This window comes from Mya arenaria, chromosome 1 (genome assembly GCF_026914265.1).
Source record: "Mya arenaria isolate MELC-2E11 chromosome 1, ASM2691426v1".
NCBI lineage: Eukaryota > Metazoa > Mollusca > Bivalvia > Myida > Myidae > Mya > Mya arenaria.
The window spans coordinates 62,296,586-62,316,215 of NC_069122.1; the positions used below are offsets into that span (position 1 = coordinate 62,296,586).

General features: G+C 32.6%; 1 long non-coding RNA gene across 1 annotated transcript in view; it reads left to right on the forward strand.

Annotated features, from left to right (window-relative positions):
- LOC128233066 (uncharacterized) overlaps positions 1-19,260 on the forward strand; it is a 42,433-nt gene extending 23,173 nt beyond the window's left edge. The window contains exons 2-7 of the long non-coding RNA XR_008260605.1: positions 8,993-9,058; positions 14,778-14,878; positions 15,388-15,483; positions 17,509-17,619; positions 17,862-17,888; positions 18,198-19,260. This is a non-coding gene — a long non-coding RNA (uncharacterized LOC128233066). The remainder of the gene's footprint in view (positions 1-8,992; positions 9,059-14,777; positions 14,879-15,387; positions 15,484-17,508; positions 17,620-17,861; positions 17,889-18,197) is intronic.
- The last annotated feature ends 370 nt before the right edge of the window (positions 19,261-19,630 follow it).

Consider the following 19,630-nt stretch of genomic DNA (forward strand, 5'->3'; position numbering starts at 1 on the left):
CAAAGAAAACGGGCATATGGGAAGTACCATCACTTCCAGCGATATTTTTGTTGTAGCTTTTTTTTATAAGAGACATTGGCAAAAACTGTTCATAGATTGTGTTTTAAGGTGTATGTTTTATAGACAGTACTCCAATTCTCTTTAATATATAATATATGTTTGTTTCATTTAAGGCTTTTGTGTGTTTTAGGGCTGTTTCAGACCATTCCTGATATCGTATTTTCATATAAACCCGGCAATCATAATTGCATACCTCTTTGCAAAAGAATAATAAACATTCACAGAAATTAAACAGTAACGGAATTTTCGAATTTTTCTCAACATAAGAAGAGACTTTTGTATTTTGGCCCAGCTAATGTTATTATATTGTTGACTAACATAAGCTTACAAGCAAATTAACAGGCAGAATAGATAAAGAAAAGATGAGCATGTAGTCTTGTTTTGCATACAGAAGTAAGGGGGTTAGCTAGCCCTTTATTTGTGGATTCATAATTGCTAGGTGGGTCTCGGGGCATGCCCCCTCAGAATATTTTGAAAAACATGGTGCATTCTGGGCGTTTTGAGGTGCTTTATTTTGTACTGGAAAATAAAAATGACATTTAAAGGATCATGTAGTCAAGTACGCATACTGCAACTTTGGCTGATTTTTTTATGTTTTTATCAGAATCATGTGGATTCATCTGCATACTAGTGTTATATGCAGCTTCACGCCTGGTATCTCAGACAGACATTTTTAGGCTTATGTAGATGTTTGCAAGGCAAGGCTTGGCAAACCAAAGCGCCTCTCTCATTATATTGGTTACAAAGTGCTTTTGCATGTTGTTTGCAATTGTGCATTTTGCGCGACTGGTAAATATCTGCAATATAAAAACTTAAAATTCATTGATGCCTAGGTGACCAAATTTCAAAAATTTTCATTTCATTTGTCAAACATTGTGCCCCAAAAGCACATTTCACATAAGTATGTAGTTTCTTTACTTAAGGTCTATTATACTGTAATATAAAATATATTTAAAAACAGTAATTCTGGTAATTTTATTGCAAAATTTGACAAAGTAATTGGCAAAATGCAGAAATTTTCATTTTTTTTTCTAACAAATTTACCTAAAAATCATATTTTACAAAATACATAGTTTGTATATTTCAAGTATCTTATAATGTTATATAATATCTGTTTTAAAAAGTTATTTTGGTAATTTATTGCAAAATTTGGCAGAGTTGATGCTAAGTCCAGAAATTCTCATTTCCATTTAACTTTTAAAACATTTTGCCCAAAAATTATATTTTGTACAATGTGATTGTATTATATTTATAGTATATTAAATGTGGTGTCTGATATAACACAAAACCAACAAAAAAAAAATCTAAGCATTGTTCTCCCATTTTTCATTTTCACTGGACAAAGAATAAATAGAGGTGATGAGGTGTTGAAACTCTGCTTCAACACCTCTCTATTCAAATTTAGAATAGTGCACGTCACCACCATGTATATAGACTATAACAGGGGTTCAAATCTACAGATAGAGAATAGTCCACGCTACCACAATGTATATAGACTATAACAGAGGAGTTGAAAAAGTTTCAAAATCTACATTGCATAGAGAACAGAGGTGTTGAAGCACTGCTTCAACACCTCTGAGAACGAATAGAGTATAGCGCACGCTACCACAATGTATATAGACTATAACAGAGAAGTTGAAGTAAATCTTCATAATCTCTGGCTGTATACATTGTATAGAGAACAGGGGTGTTGAAGCACTGCTTCAACACCTCTTGACAATGAGTAGAGTATAGTGCACGCTTCCACAATGTATATAGACTATAACAGAGGAGTTGAAGTAAATCTTCAAAATCTCTGGCTGTATACATTGTATAGAGAACAGGGGTGTTGAAGCACTGCTTCAACACCTCTTGACAATGAATAGAGTATAGTGCACGCTTCCACAATGTATATAGACTATAACAGAGGAGTTGAAGTAAATCTTCAAAATCTCTGGCTGTATACATTGTATAGAGAACAGGGGTGTTGAAGCACTGCTTCAACACCTCTGAGAATGAATAGAATATATACCGTGCACAGTATATACTGGTATAGAATATAACGCCAGTGTATGTACTGTCACGGTGTATCGTGCATATCCATATAGTGTATAGAGTCTATGAACTGTGTTGATATAAGATATCAATCTCAACTTGGTCTAAGCATTCTAGATTTAATATTTTTTTCTAGATTCAAATAATTCACTGTTATAACAATTATATCCTATTATATGCTAGCTCGTAATCTTACCTCATAATTGTTGGGTATTATTCCTTGTTGCTATTTGGCTCAATTAATGACACGGATGATATCGATTCTCGCGCTTTCTTCATCCCGCTGTTACGATTGTCTATTGATTAAACGCTCTTGATTGGTTTAATGACCAGCAGCTGAAACTTACGCATTTCTTGAAAATTTCAACAAAATACTAAAATTGTTTTATTTACTATTATTATTATTATTATGATTATTATTATTATTATTATTATTATTATTATTATTATTATTATTATTATTATTATTATTATTATTATTATTATTTGTATAATTATTTGTATAATTATTATTATTATTATTATTATTATTATTATTATTATTATTATTATTATTATAGTAAATTGAAATTATTATAATCGCATAAATATGCATAGTAAAAAAGAAAAAAAATGTTGTATGGCTAAAAGCGTTAGTACTAACGCTTTAAGGAAAATATAATTTTCGGCAGATTTCCAAATAGTTGAGATCATGATTGTGAGTTATCTTAATAACTCAATCGAATACATTGATGCCAAAATTAGCTTATTCTGAGACAAAACTCAAATAAATAAAAATTGTAAAACTTTAAGAGAGTGCAAATTAAAAGATAGGGCATCTTTATTGCAACTCCTTCATACCAATGGATGTGTTAGGGTCAACCGCTTTCAATGAAAACAAAGTTAATAATGGGTAACAAATTATGAAAAGTAAGGTAACAATTGTAGCCGTTTTAAATAAATTTAGGAATACAAAAAAAAACTGGTTTGCTGCTTTTTTAACCACGAAGACGAACAATAAGTTTCAATTCAGAACTTTCAATATCATGCAAACTTGAAATCAATAATTATTGTTCTTGATTTAAAGAATTATTTAGTCTAATTTCTTTAAAAAAGATGCCTCTTTATTTTAGATATGACCTCGGAGCGGATTTTATCAGCATTCTTCAATACAGTTGTCACAATTGTTTAAATACAATAATTAGTGAGATAAGGAAGCTGGCTATTTATATATTAATTTCATTTTCATTATTTCAATTTATATTTAAATCGGTCATAAAATTTCCCGCAGTCCGTCGAATTAATTAATAAATTTTAGAATGTGTGTGTTATAGTTGTATTTCGTGTAGTTTTATGACCCACTGGCCATGTGGTTTTTCATACCAAATGATCATGTCACTTTATTTTTTTATTTACTTATTTATTTATTTATTTATTTATTTATTATTTTTTTTATTTTTTTTTTTTTTTAATTTATTTATTTATTTAATTATCTATTTCATTCATTCATTCATTCATTCATTCGTTCGTTCGTTCGTTCGTTCGTTCGTTCGTTCGTTCGTTCGTTCGTTCGTTCGTTCGTTCGTTCGTTCGTTCGTTCGTTCGTTCATTCATTCATTCATTCATTCATTCATTCATTCATTCATTCATTCATTCATTCATTCAATCTTTTATTTATTTATTTATTTATCATTCATTCATTCAATATTTTATTTATTTATTTATTTATTTGTTTGTTTGTTCGTTCGTTCGTTCGTTCGTTCGTTCGTTCGTTCGTTCGTTCGTTCGTTCGTTCATTCATTCATACATTTATGCATAATATGATAATAATATATTCCGCAGTTTGTCGATGAAAATAATTAATTATTTTAATAATTTGTGTTTCGTATTTATGACCCACTGGCCATGTGGTAATGAAAACAAATGATCTCCGCGCGACATGCACTAATTGGAATGGCCATAAAAGTACTCGAGAAAAAGACAGTGATGACACTTCTTAAATATATTAGGTGCCACCTTTCAATATCAAAACAACATATATTAGTTATGCACCCCATTACTTCGGTCACCTATAACTTGAAACAGTCATCCGTGGACTTATCTGAAAATGTATTAGTAAATTCCTACGATTTACTTAAAGTGATATAGCCTTATGTGCTTATATATATAAGTCCTAAACTTTAAGAGTGAACCGCTCCCGTCATAACGTATATGCCCCATTCGAATATTCCTCATATTCGGATGAAACTAAGCATTCCCGAACACCCAGTGTGTACGGGAAACACAACATGTCCGTATTTCCATTTTGTACGGGTACTGTTACTTGTATATTTCCGAACATCCATAATATACGGGATTAGTACACGCCAGTATATTCATCATGTACGGGAAACAAAACATTCCCGGGCCCTAGCTGTGAATTTAACTACCCAACATTTTCGAATTCAATTATTTTGTATCATATATATATCATTGTAATTTCTTCATCGGCTGTTAAACCACATAAAAGCGTTAATATTTCTACAAAACGAGCCCCTGTTACTGTGTGAAAAACTCTTATTCTTTTGTATCATAAAGATGTCGCTTTAATTTCATTAAATGTTGTTAAAACCCAAAATAAGCATTTACAGTTTATCAAAACGTGACTCTTAATTACATATTCCTGTTTCTCTTCAAGTCAATGGTATAAATGTTTTTCATATCATATATGCTGTCTAGTGAAAGGACAATTAACCTTACCTGATTACAAAATTAATATCCATAATGTACGGGAGTTGTTACTTTTTCGTACACTCAGCGTGTACAGGAACATCCATAATATACGGGAAATGTATAAGCCCGAATATTCATCTTGAACGGAAATGGTATGATCCCGTACTCTCAAAGTGTACGGAAGAGCATAAATTCCCGTACACTCAACATGTACGGAGATGTACGGTGCCGTACATTCATAAAAATATTTTTAGTACTAGCCGTAAATCAACCCTACCAGCTTGCCGAAACTCATTAATTTTTTTTATTATAAACCTGTCGCTATAATTTCAGCAAAGGCTGTTAAAACCCGAAAAGCATTACATTTCCTGCATAACGTGACCCTACTTTATTTAACACGAAAACAAGTATGCAAGTCAATGGTTTAAAGTTGTTCGTATCATATATGCTCTCAAAAAACACACCAAATTACCTTACTTGATTACAACATTCAAAAATACTTTATAACATAGGTGTACGGGAAAGAGTAAATTTCCGTATATCCATAGTGTACTGGAATTGTTACTGAATTAATTGAAAATAATTTCCCGTATTTTCCACATGTACGGAGACCGTACATGCCCGTACACTCAAGATATACGGAGATGTACGGTGCTGTACATCCATCAAAATAGTTTAAGTACTAGTCGTTAGTCAATCAACTCAGTATTAACCAATTTATTTATTTGTTATAATTTAGACCTGTTTTTATTTTATCAAAAGCTGTCCAAACCCTAATTAAAGCAATTAATTTTCTACAAAGGTGATTTTTACTGACACCATCCTATTTTTCTACGTTTCAGTCATTTTTTAAGTCAATGGTATAATTGTCGTTCATATCATATATGCTACCAAATTAAACACCAAAAGACCTTAACTGATTACAGAATTTATTATTGTATTATAACACGGATGTACGGGTTAGTACATGCCGTACATCGAATCCCGTATACTCAAGATGTGCGAGTTTTATGAATATACGGGTCCGAACACACCCGTATATTCCACATCCCGTGCACTTACCGTACAGGCTGGATGTACGGGTTTCAGTACATTCCCGTATATTAAACCATTTTCCGCAGTGTAATTTACCTATAAAAATATTGTTTGAACCAAATAACAATTATCAATTTATTAAGTATAAAGTGTCATTTTTACGCCTCCAAGATTGATCGTTCGGTTTCATGTCTTTTCAGTTTTAAAATTGTGTTAGCGCACGCTATATTACGTTAATCAATAGTTTCACATTTTTATTCAATTTTAGTCCGGTTAAACTTTGTTTAATATGTATGAGCGAAAACAATAACATACAAAGGAATATTTAAGATACAAAATGTGACAAGTATAGTTAAATACATCTTTTTATCAACCATTTAGTTAATAAGCAATTTTGAAGAAAATGACTATTTATTCTGGAACTGATTTGTATAGTGATTTTCATAGCAGAACGAATAAATGTTCATCTGATGCTGATTTACGCACATTTTGTGACTTGAAGCCGAGTGAGCTCGTACCGCCTGAAATAACAACCCAATCAAGAAACAATTTCAAGAACCTTTAAGGTAGAAAATGGAAAACTAGGTTGACAAAATGTTAAAATACAATTACAGGTACTGATCGTCGATATAATTCATTTTTATTTGTGTACTATTCTTTTCAAACACACGTTCAAAACATCAATTACGGTGTGACATCAAAATGGCACATGTCTTAGATGAAAATAATAATATATACTAAATTTGTTTGTGTGAGTCAAACTGTACAACACCTGAAACAGTTTGCAAAATGTTCTTGAATGTGGCATCGTTAAGACATTATGTTTCTAACTGGCTATGCATGTCAGAAGTAATGAATAACGATCATCTCTAATTGTTGTCAATACATGTAACTATATCAAACAAGATTATATGCCAGATCCATCAATCTATCTGAAGAGCTTGCCTTTCAGTTATCTAAAATAACACCACCAATGATATGAACGAAATAAGGATGTGTTTATCTTGAATCATACCTATTCTAATACCAAACCCTTTGGAAATACATAAAACATACATTGTTATTTTACAAATGAACCTCCTTCAAGGCACACGTTTTTAAAGTTTATTACACCAGACAAAACGTGTTTTGCCCGTTTGTGTTTGGTTATGTTATTATAAAGTTCACCTTCATAGCATACATGTTAAGGTCTTCCTGTTCTTTTGTTATATAATAGGAAAGTACAACGTGTATTTCTCTTCCCTACAAAATTTGTTTTTTCTTCCTTGTTGCGTATGTTAGGAAAGGCAAACAATGCACAGGAAACAAATATTAATGCCTAGGGGTGTGACAATATGTGACGAGCCCTGTAAAAATAGGTACAAAGGTTGGCAGTGTTTTATAGTTCTTAAACGAGTACTCATTAGAAACATTTGGCGAAAATTTATGCCAATTTAACGGAACACAAGGGTCAATCAATCAAAAACGGCAGTTTTTGAAGTTTAATTAGTTTAAACTTATTTATTTTACGACGATTGTGAAACAAGCTTTTGCAACTTATATTAAGCACTCTCGTTAGCACGATGTTGAGCGAGAGTGTAGTCTTGTGATGTGGGGGTAACCGGACCACCCGTGGGAAACCCACTTGTCCGACTTGGTGACCACAAACCAAACTGGGGATCGAACCCGGGTCGACTAGGTGATAAGCGAGTGCACTAACCACTGCGCTAACCAGACAGTTTTTTTTATAGGTTGTAATACAACGAAACATCTTTTTTGCATGTCTTTATTTATTTTGAAGTTATAGATCATACGCAAAACAACATATTATTCAACCGGGGACAGAATTCTAATTTAAGCATGATACCAGTATCAATGGTAAAAGATGTTTCCATGGCAACCGTTATAAATTGCAATACAAATTGTAACACAAAAGGCATAAAACATACAGCTCTTACACTACATAAATTGATTATGTATAGGCTGTCACTTTACAATTATGGTTTAGAAAGAAAAAAGTCACATGATGGTAAAGTCAATTTAACAAAGTGATGCTATCTGGATAACGTTGGCCCATAAAGCACTTTAAAAATATAGTTATTTTTCTACTGCTCGATGATTTCAAGTGAAATTAATGCTGTATTTTTAAGCACTTTAACAAAGTCAGTTGGTACTGTATTGCACTATGAGTTAAAATGCAATCAGTGTTATCATTTTTCCACTATGAACGTTGTTTCCAAAGAATGCAAACATTCCACATATGCGTTCACGTATATTTCAATCTTATTCTGAAATATGAACGCGGCATCAATTGTGCTGTGTTTTGCATTGAGTCCAAATTTCATTTCAATTACTTTAGCATATTTATTTGACAATAAGTGTAGCCTTTTAGTTTGCCAAACAACATTTAATGCTTATCCATCGGTAGTCACTACCTTTGTCTTGAAGTTCAGTATTTGTGCGCTGACATATTGTGACCAGCGTTGATGAAATGCACTCGAAATACAATACTAATTTAAAATGTCGTCATTTGCAATCGTTTTAGTATTCGTATTAGTTATAGCTTGCGAATATTCTTCGTTTTTTCTACCCTTTTTCGGATTTGTGTATTCTTAAAGCATATTATTTGAGATATATGTATCTATTCAAATATCAAATATCACCTAGTATGTCCGGTTATCTGATTTGATGTAAAGGTTCGAATGGTCGAACAAACCGGAACATGCCACCTCCCATGTAAGCCAAACACTCGAAAGTCTTAGTGTACTAGGGAGGATTTTGATGTTCTTGCCTGATAATTGTCCAGTTTCTTTAAAAGTGGAGCCGGATTGATCATTCGATTGTAACTGGAAGTCAATTTTATAACTTTCATTGCTCTTTGCTTATGGAATCAAAATCCAGTTTGCTTTATCACTGAAATTCTGCGTACGGCATCGACGTAAACAAGAACACCGCCCAAAATTGGATCGGAATTCGCTATACCAATAAGGGGGCGGAGTGAACTGCCTTTATCCATGTGTATCACTATGCTTAACATCCACAACGACAAAATTGATCGGCGTACGATTGAATGTAAACTATATGGCTGCACTTTGAATAATACGTATTATATTTTTACTTTCTTATAAAAGATTATTACTATAGAATTACACTGTGTATATAACTGAACTGGAGTGTGAACTCTATTTTTCAGACACATTACACCAAGCAAAAGAGAGGGTCTCTCTACATGCCGTCGATGTATCGCCCAGTACCACTGGTAAAGTGAAATTTTAGCCTTTTTTCAAATTCCATTCCATGTCATAAACAAGCCAATTTATTATAGATTTATAATTAAGAAAGTACGGTACTTTCCAGTGAAATCATGTTAAAAAACAAACAAAAAAACAACAGACAAACGAGCAACTATTCCGTGAATTTAACCGGAACAACTATTATATGATACGAGAGAATAACATAACACATGAATGCACAGTTAAAATGGTATCCAACGTCTTCAAATCATTTGATATTAACTATTTATTGGTGATAGCATATGACATTTCATCTACGACAAGTGAACAAAATAAGAAATTTTTTAGATTAAACCTCTTACACATTTTTTTCCGTTTACAATTCCTCAGTCTTCAGGAATGACAAAAAATCCGAAGTAAGTGTGTGGTGTCGGATGTCGAAATCAAATGATCATTTTTCGGTAAAATCAGGTTTTAAGTATATGAATTGTTGGCTTAGTTTTTTTTTTTTCCAAAAAATATTATTTTTAACTATTAATACGCCAAAAAAGCTGGTGGGGAAATCCCAAGAATCAATAGTGTACAATCATCTGATATCGATATCGATAACGGTAAATCTGTTATATTTTTATCATTAGTTCTGACTGAAAATTGCAAAAACACTGTAACCACGGCAGTGCAGGAACATTGTAAAGCTATATGCTGCAAAATATATACAAAAGTCGCCAAAATATATCAGCACAGAAACACCCTGTAATGAAGAAGGCAAACACACAAACTGAATACTTGATAAAACTTGGTTACCAATATGCCTATGCCAAAATCAACAAAAGTGTATGAAACAGCGTTCTACTTCAGAATTCAGCATAGAATGGACTTCTTCTTATTTTAATGCAAGATTTTACTCTGTCTAGAATGTGTAATTGTAAGTGGTTCTATTGACAATGCTTAATTTATTTGGTGAAGCATTATCTAACAAGTTGAAGGTGTCCGACTAAATACTGCCTTCATTGATAGGTTTAGATGTTGGACTGAATTTTCATGACATTGGAAGACGGTTAAGTATTTCAAGACAGCTGCCGTATTGCATTAATGGATTGACATCACGGCAGAGCGACCGTGTTGAATGGCTGCTAAGATACTATCCAAATTACATTCCCTACATCTTTCGATTAACAACTTGCAAAATAAACTGTACAGAAGTATTTTTCAACAGCCTGTCTCTTTGAAATTCAGCACTAAAACATACAGCAATAACAGAAGCCATAATACTGCAACAGTTAATGTTGGCATAGCTCCAAAAGGATTATCTTTTTCATGTTCAAATCATTTAAAGGTACAGCTAGTGATTACTTAATTTAATATGACAGCGATAACTTGAAATGTGTGGGAAATTGTATAGTCACAGACAATACTTATGTGAAAAACTACAGAAACAAGCTCAGTAGCCAAAAGTTTAAACATAAACCACGTTTAATGGCATAGGGTAAACGCCAAAGACAAAGAACACAAAAACAAAATTATCACAAACAAGAAACATGGAACAACAGCACAAAACTCCACAAACAGCACAGTGCATATATACTATATAAAAAAACTAGATATGTTTATCAAGGATTGTTAGGTACCGCATTGGAACGGTCAGTAAAATGTAAATTTACTGGGGTTTGAAGAAGAGTACGTGCACAAACCCCACTCTTATCCCACAATCCTGAATAAAGATAAAAACGTAAAAGGTAAATCTTATCAAATTATGCATTAACTTGAGGAAACTTGATAAGATGAACCGATTCAACTAATTTTTGGTGTTTTTATATTAGTAAGAGTTATCGAAAGTAATGTTCCTTTCCGAACATCAAAGCACCGAAAGTACTGAGAGACTGGCGTAATGGTGAAATAGGTGCCGAGACTAATGAAGAGGTCAGGATTTTTTATTTTAATGAACATAAGGTATCCATATAAGTTCATTTGATATTGTTAACATTTGCAATTGCCCTGCATTAAATTTTTAAATGAAAACTGCTTTGCATTTTGAAAGCGTTTCAAAGAATAGTGCGCAAAACGAAATGGAAATTTCACGACATGGTTAATGAGTGGTAATGAAATATACCTTGTACTATTCTTTATAAAGGCACTTAAAAGGCAATATTGCAATACATGTATGTGGAAATTGGCGTTGTATCGCCTATAAATGTTATTGAAAGTGACATGTTTTGTGATCGATGGTTTCAGTGCCGACTCCTTGCTGTCTATTTATTCAGAAACCAAATCATTAACAGTGCTCAGAGAGTTGGGAATAGTATTATGTTTGTCGAGACTGATTTAAATGACGTGATAAATTAAAGATGTGCTTGCAAGATGCGATTGATATGCACTAACAATCCTAGCTATGAAAATGATGAAGTTTTTAACGAGTGATTGCAAGGTTGCAAGTGTGTACGAGTGGATGATGCATAGTAATTTGTAAGTCAATGGAGGTTGCAACAGCTTTTTCCATACTGTATTTTGCTTTCATATTATGCACCATTCACAGCCTTCTACTTTAAAAGTCCATGTACAACATCTTTCTTAACGAAATAATACACGTTCAATCAACTTTTCAATAAACACTTCTTCCACACATCAAGCATCAACAGTTCTTACACAAGTAATTTTCAGTATTAAAGTAATTTTAATAGAGGTAAACGCCATCTCTTTTTCAATTATGTGCGTAATCAAAGTAGTCTCGACACGCATAAAATCATTCTCCTAGTCTATGAGCACGTTCATTGCTTTGATTATACTATGCAAGACGTAAATATTTATATTTAAGACTGTTTATGAAATATATACATAACCGGGTATTTTTCGGAAAAAAATGGAATGAAGGTTATGTAGTCCAATACATAACACAATTGAGAAAGCATATTCAAAAGTCATTTGTGAATATTATTCAAAGTATTGATAAATAGTCGGCTTAACGTGATCGGACATTTAAGAGGGATAGGCTTATTTCAAGGCAAAGCTTTTATAATATTTTAATTTCAAATAACCATGTTTAAATTCAAAACAAGCCGTTATTGTGCCGTCATTTTGTTTCTGAATTAATTTCACGATAGCATTTGACCAGTTAGTATGTGTTTGCTGTACAAACTCTATATATAAGAATTCACAGGTAATAAACTCTGCATTTTAACACGTTTACTCAAGAGTTATGCACGAACATGATCTATAGGTAGTGTTCGAAATTAATTAAGATGTGTTTCAGGGCAAATGTTTATTGTTGACCTTGTATATTTACGAACTGTTGAAGTTGTAATAAATGAATTAGCCAAAATTGTCGACACAGAAAGTTTTTTTTCTTATATGCTGATAATTTTTTATGCTTTCCTATTAAGTTGTAAATACAGGCGTATAAAAATATTGCCATAAATGCAAATTAAAACCGATACAGATCAGACGAAGATCCTTATGTTTTGGAAAGGGGATATATTTCCTTTAATAACTCAAGTTTCGCCTTTGGAAAGAAGTCAACAATTAACATATTTGAGATTATTCTTTAGCTCAGATGAAAAATGCATTCTGTTTTTGTGTATTTTTCATACTTTTTTCATACTCTGGTGAAACAAGCACAGCAACAATGAAACTCATGTCTGAAAAAAATAAGTGCAAAAACATTAGCAAGTGATCAGGAAACTACCACTCATACAGAACGTTTAGACCTAGAACAACTCCAAACATTGACATCTTCCCAATTTATGTTTTAATGTGGAGATAATATGTTTCAATTTTAACAATGAATATTACTCAATTGATAGCACACTCATATAACTCAAGCACTTCTATCAGGATAGTAAATATCTCTCAACAGTTTTAATCTGTCAGTCCCGAACTTTCTTCCGAGATGGCCGTCCTCGTCTTGCCGTAAAACGTCCCGCACGCACGGAAAGTAGCAGACAACTGTTTTTGTATCTCACGACACAACAGAACAAATATAATCTTTCTAACAAGGCGAGAAAAATGATGATGCTTTGATTAAACAGTGGACTGCTCATCTCTAAAGTATATGTCTTTAAGCAACAAAGTTGCATGCGTTTCTCATCAATCCAAGATGAACATTCATAGAAGACCAATGATCCCAATGCCTGTTTATAACAATTGCTTAAGCATTACCGTCAATTACAACTTCTCATATGAAGACACTGTAAAAAGGAGTCTAAATCTGTGATTGTTGTTTTGTGAATTTGTGCTCCGTTTTGGTTGGAAAAATGTGTCTTAATTCATCAGAGATAGTAATAGAAAGTAGCATGCACATTGTTTATTCCATCGTTGATAGTTAAGTGTTTTTAATAATTTGCACATATGGGATAATTGTATACTGTTTTGTTAAGGCAAGATTTGATCTTGATATATTTGTTTTAGTTCTACGTTTATGCTGGTATCTTTGAAATATAAAATACATTTTTAAAAGTTTACTCTTGGTTTATGTTATTAATCTTAGACTGTAGATGTAATAATGAAACGATTGTTGCACTTCTGTTAAGGTCAATATGATCATTTATCGACCTGATAAAGAGATATCAACCTCGGGCCACGCCCCAGGTCAATAAATCACAATATCGGCCTAAAATCAAATCAAATCAAATGAACAGTTTATTTGAAGAACTACACGCACAGTAGTCGAAAGTTTAAACATAACCGTAGCTTAAAAAATCTTAAGTTGAATTTATTAAAAAGAAAAACTGAATAATACATAAAAGGATACTACAACTCATATCAGCTTGAATCAAATTCTCAGATGGCCTGACAAGCACAAGCCTCCCAGAGATTGCAACAAAAATATATGCAGTAAACATGCTAACACATCAGACATAATTCAAAGCAAATGTTAAGGTAGAGGATATCTATAATAAAAGCAATGGTTAGATATTGCTAGATATGATGAATGCAATACAGGCTAGGGAAGTACTAAGCTTAACTCAACTAAAATGCATTGCAACATGAAAAATAAACAACCAGAGACAACTGAAAATGAAAGGGAATGTTTAACTATATGAAGCGCAACAGCAGCACCTACAACTCAGTCCGCTTGAAGATAAACTGGTGTTTGTTTGTATATGATCGTTAATGTTTCTAAGGCAACGGTTCTTAGTTGTCCAATTTTATGCCGGAAGATGTGACTTAATTAACAAACAAGAAGAATTAGCTTTATGGTCAATCTAGATAAACCGAAATGCTCTTTCTTTTATCTTTTCAATATATTATTAGTATTTACTTCACCACAAAAATGCCAAGTTAAGGGACAGACATTAAGGTTAATAAAAAAAGACATAATAAAAGAGATTTAGACTTAAGCTTACCTAATTTGCAGAGATTTTTTCCCAATGTGCTTTAGTACATTTAATTGCCTAGATGCTTTCTTACATGTGTTTGAGACATGAGTATTGAAATTTAATCTAAAGTATATTATAACACCTTATTATTTTATTTCTTCTTCACATGTGATGAAACTATCATCTAGCTGAATGATTGAATTGCAGTTGTTATATTTTGAACTTATAGCTTTAGCCTGAAATCTATCCTGATTTGCCTGCATTATGTTATCTGAGAACAAGATTATTAAAGAGAGACAGGCCTGTTCTAGAGTGTTTTGAACTTCATTTATGTGCAATAATTGTATAGTACCGGAGAATGATTATATTTTACCGTACGTTTGCAATTTGTTCCATTTTAACAACCTGTTTCAAAATCGTCTCCTCATTACAGGGGTTGTAGCCTTTGGCGGACATTTAAATGCAGTACATGGATCACAATATACCGGTGTGCTGATGGATGGACGCATAACGGAGATAACAATTGCATCATACGTAAGATCAATACTTTACATACTGTCATGGCAGTGGTCTCATAATTCAATACAGCAGCTTCAGTGGCCTAGCATAATTTGCCAAATATACCCAGGCAAATGCATTACAGTTCAAAGTTTTAACATATAGATCCCATTCTATAACAACAAATACACAAGTGTACGAAATTTTTAATTTAAAAGCACAATCTATACTTACATATGTTAAATTGTAAATTCTGTGTGCATTTAAAACACAATTTCTACATTACAAGGTCAAAATAATCCACAATAGTATATTTAAAGCACTAATCTACATACACAAATGTACAACATACAATGCGTTTACATGTACATGTATTTTTTTAGTTTATTGATGGTGTCTTTGAAAAGTATCATTCACAAAATACTTTTAATACTTCATTCTTATTTCTCATAATTACGCATATAATTCAATATGATGAATTGTCTCTTACTAAATTTGTAATTCTGATATGGTGTCCATTTTCATATATTCGAATACATATTCAGCAATCTGCCGCACAAGTTGTAAGAATGGCGGGGTTTGCATTGAACCAGACATATGCGACTGCAAAGGAATAGCAAGCGGACAATATTGTGAAACAGGTAAATGGATAAAGGTCAGAAGCCATATACGGCATACATTTTAGTTAAATGAGGATTCCAAATGTCGCTATGATGAACAACCCACAAATGGGATCACCATTTTGTACCGATAAAAACTTGTCCTGCTCTATTTATTCACAACACGTTTAAGCCAGTAGCAAAGAGGTTAATTCATTACCTTAATCATTTCAGGCGTGAAAAAAATTCAAATGCTTTCAGGTTTCAAACGTTTTTGCCCAAACCCTAGACGTTTCTATTGCCATGCGAAACACATGTTTTCATTTGTTTGATTAAGTGTATTACAATTGTCAAGTGTTGACGGCGTCTTACAATACAAGCGATGATAATACTGATATGTTCTCAAGGTTTTGACCTATTCGTTTGGTAAAATAAATAATGAATAGAAAAATGGCTTCTAAAAACAAAATACAAGTATGAGCATAGTGCTATCATTCGCAAGAAAATATGTACGCCCGGCTGTTTTGTATTAATAGAAATGTACGCATGTGTTTCATTCACTCAAATTTTCAATTTCTTTGCCTTCACTGGCTTCAGGACAGCCAAAGCATGTATACTAGAAATCTGTTATCAGCATCACTAGCGAATCCGGGGGGGGGGCCTCCCTCAAAACCAAATGTTTTTTGGTTAAGGTGTTTGGCAGGGGTGTTTGGGGGTACTCCTCAAGATAATTTTAACAATTTTTAATCCGAATTGGTGCATTTTTGGCGCATAAAAACATCCAGGAAAAAATAGTCAACAGAAAATAGCATCTAGCAGTATTAAAATTACACTCTTTTTCAAAATCAATACAAACACATCTAAAACAAGCCTCAGTTTTGACTTATAAACCTTTTAGTACTTACTAAATAATGCATTTATGGAAAATATAAACTACTGATTACAAGATTGGAATCGTGTATTTAATAGCAGAAAGCGCAAAAATATTAAATGATCGGTGAGTGCTACAATAATTACTGTGGTCTTCTAAAGTCTTATAAGGAAGAAATATCGTGTTTTATGCTCATTACTTTCAAATTTACTTGGTATCCTTCATAAGAACCATTATTGTTTTCCTTTATTAATCCTTTTTTGAATATTAAAACAATTTTATCAATTGTGGAAAATCTTATTTGGGAGTAGTAGTGCATCTTTAAAATAAAATAGGGTCAGATAATGTCTTACATTACCTCTTCTAGATATCATTTTGACAGCTCCTGCACGAAAACTGTTGACTGCTACCGTATCAAAAGTCGCGAGAGTGCTCTCCCTTGGAAAAGAAGGGTACCACCTTTTGGTTTCCATTTCCATTTAATGTTGCTGTCGCCAATAAACTGGCGGATAATCCCTTCCATATCTGATATCATGTCACTAACGGGTTAATTAAATGTATGTAGTGCGCATTTGACTGCAAAATAAATATATAAGTGTTGATTTTACTTTAAACAATTTTAGATCCCCTTCGACAAAATGTGCTTGTGGTGAGCAATTTTGAAGGCAAGTTTGATCATTATAAAATGTTATTAGTGCAGCATAACTTATATTGACACACCAAATTACATCGCCCACTTCGTGTTTGCACTAAGAATATCGATTGAAGGTTGTCGATCCAAATAAACCCAACGTTTTAACAAACTACCAATATGCGAAGTAAGTGCATTCATACCACAATCTACACAAACAAATGTACAAGTGCGCATTTCAAGTACAATAATACTAATGTACAGAGTGTGTATGAGTACTTGCTCAGACATACCCATCGAATCTATTCTTGGTATCATTTTACAATTTAATTTACATTATAGTTATATGATTTATCTTTATTACCGATAACATTGGTATTTGTTTTGTTCAAATGTGTGGCATTGTAACAGTTGTATAAAAGCTTTTTGTTTTGTAATCTTTCACCTTCTACTGTATAGTGAATTTAATTGTTGGTAGCACCGATATTTGTATTGTGCGTATTTATAATGTCACTGGTTATAAATCTTATTTATTTTATAAGGAAACAATTCTTTGTTTACACAGTCCATGTGCATTCAAACGTCTGCATTCCGCGATGCTTCAACGGCGGGGTTTGTATTGGACCAGACATCTGCGACTGCAAAGGATTGGCAAGCGGGTTACGTTGTGAAACAGGTAAATTGATACTCAAACAATTTTCTTGTATTAAGTGATATTTGCTAAATATTTACCACTGAATGCAAACAATTTATGGTCGTTTGTGAACTACCCAAAACTATGATCTTAAGCCAAGTACATATCTTTATGCATGTATATGCAACGAAAAGCGTGTCGATCAAAGAATTTACTATCTAAATTATGGAATAAAAAACTTATTTATGTTTACATTTCTTAATAAGTTTGCTGGAATATTTCAGTTATCGCAACAAAATCTACTGATGTTGGTAAGCAAAATGTTATTGTTGTCATTTGATTACCCATATTTTGAATGCCCCATTGTTACCTACTTTTGATAATTATTATGTTTGGCGCTTACTTATTGCTGTTTGATTTATTAAGCTGTATTGGCATTTCATTTGCTCTGAACAGATGACAAAGATAAGTTGGTCACAATTCAGAACAATATCTCTGACAAATATATTTTAACATTGTGCATATTGATGATCATTTTCCCGAAAAACATTCAGAAATTATAAGTTAATTGTACATAAGGTGTTGTTGATGAGTAAAAAGAACAAAATATATAATTTCAGAGCGCTCTAACCAATATCCTCCTACGAAGCGACAGACCACTGCAGCAGACAACAACTCTTCAATTTTGAAATAAAAATAATATATGTTACTAAATGCATGTACTAAATATGTAGTTCTTCAATAATGCAATGAACTCATTATTCATTTATAGAAATATTTTACTTCAGAACTTTTGAACTTTATTTTGGAAAAACAAAAATCTCATAGTATGTGCTGAATTTACGAGCAACACAAAAATAATATTCACGTTATCATAGATAGACAGCGTTTAGACAGTATAGACCAGATTTCGGCTTCTGATAGCATTATTGAAATACGAGTTTGGATTTTGTTGTTCAATGATTTTTAATGAGAGTATTTTCCTGTGAATTAACTGACTATGTATATCTAAAAAAGATGAGTTTAATTCATTTTATAGAAATATTCTACTTTATTCTTCTTGACTGTATTCAGTTATTTATCCGGGACATGTCAGCTCATCAAATACTTTTTTCTGCTACAAAGTACACCACAACACAGGACTAATTACAAATTTACACCAACACTAGTTATTGACCACATTTTAAATCGATTGAAAATACCACGGGATGACCGGTTTGGAAGCTTATGCTTCCTTTATCTTTTCTGTAAAGATGCAAGATGAATATACATGTATCTACTACATGAGACTTAGAAAACGCACGTGTAGTGCATGCGTTAACGCTTGATAATGCGTATTGCATTCTCCAATATTCAGTCAAAACGAAACTGAATATTTCCATCAAAGGTAGCTATCATTAATAAGAACAAAACGTACACGTTTTTAAAAAAATAACTTGAAGAATTCGTGACTTCAATGTCAGTAGTTCATGCTTCGTTAGTTTAAGTTTTGAACTTATGTGCTCATAAATAGAACTACTGAAATTGAAGTGAAAACTATCGTATTGATAAAATGTATTTGATAAATATGTACGTGTGGACGTCCCTTTCCCCTGATAGATGAAGTTGTTCGTTTTGGGTTAATAATGTATGTTTTGAAGGTAACACATGCAGTCATATTAAAACACAGATGTTGTCTTTTTCGGTGATGGTTTATTGTCATTTGCAAGACCAGTCGTGTAGTCACCAAGATTTGTTCCCGCAGCTTCTCATAAAACCAATTTCGACATGTTGTGGGACCAACTCTCGACTATACATGTTCGTGAATGGAGTCATTATCCCGGCGACTTGTCGACATCTTAACTTAAGAAAGAAGGTCGTGCCTTTTGAGCAACGACTATGTTCAGTAATATTAGTACCTCGAATAATGGTCATAAGACTGGAATAGCGATTCCGAATGATTGTTTGATTGTAACTCTTATCCGCATTTAAGGTGGAAACAGCTTGCCTTAAATAGCCTGCACTTCGTCTGCAGATTTTTTAGTTATATAATTTATAGGAGCTCGGATTCTTG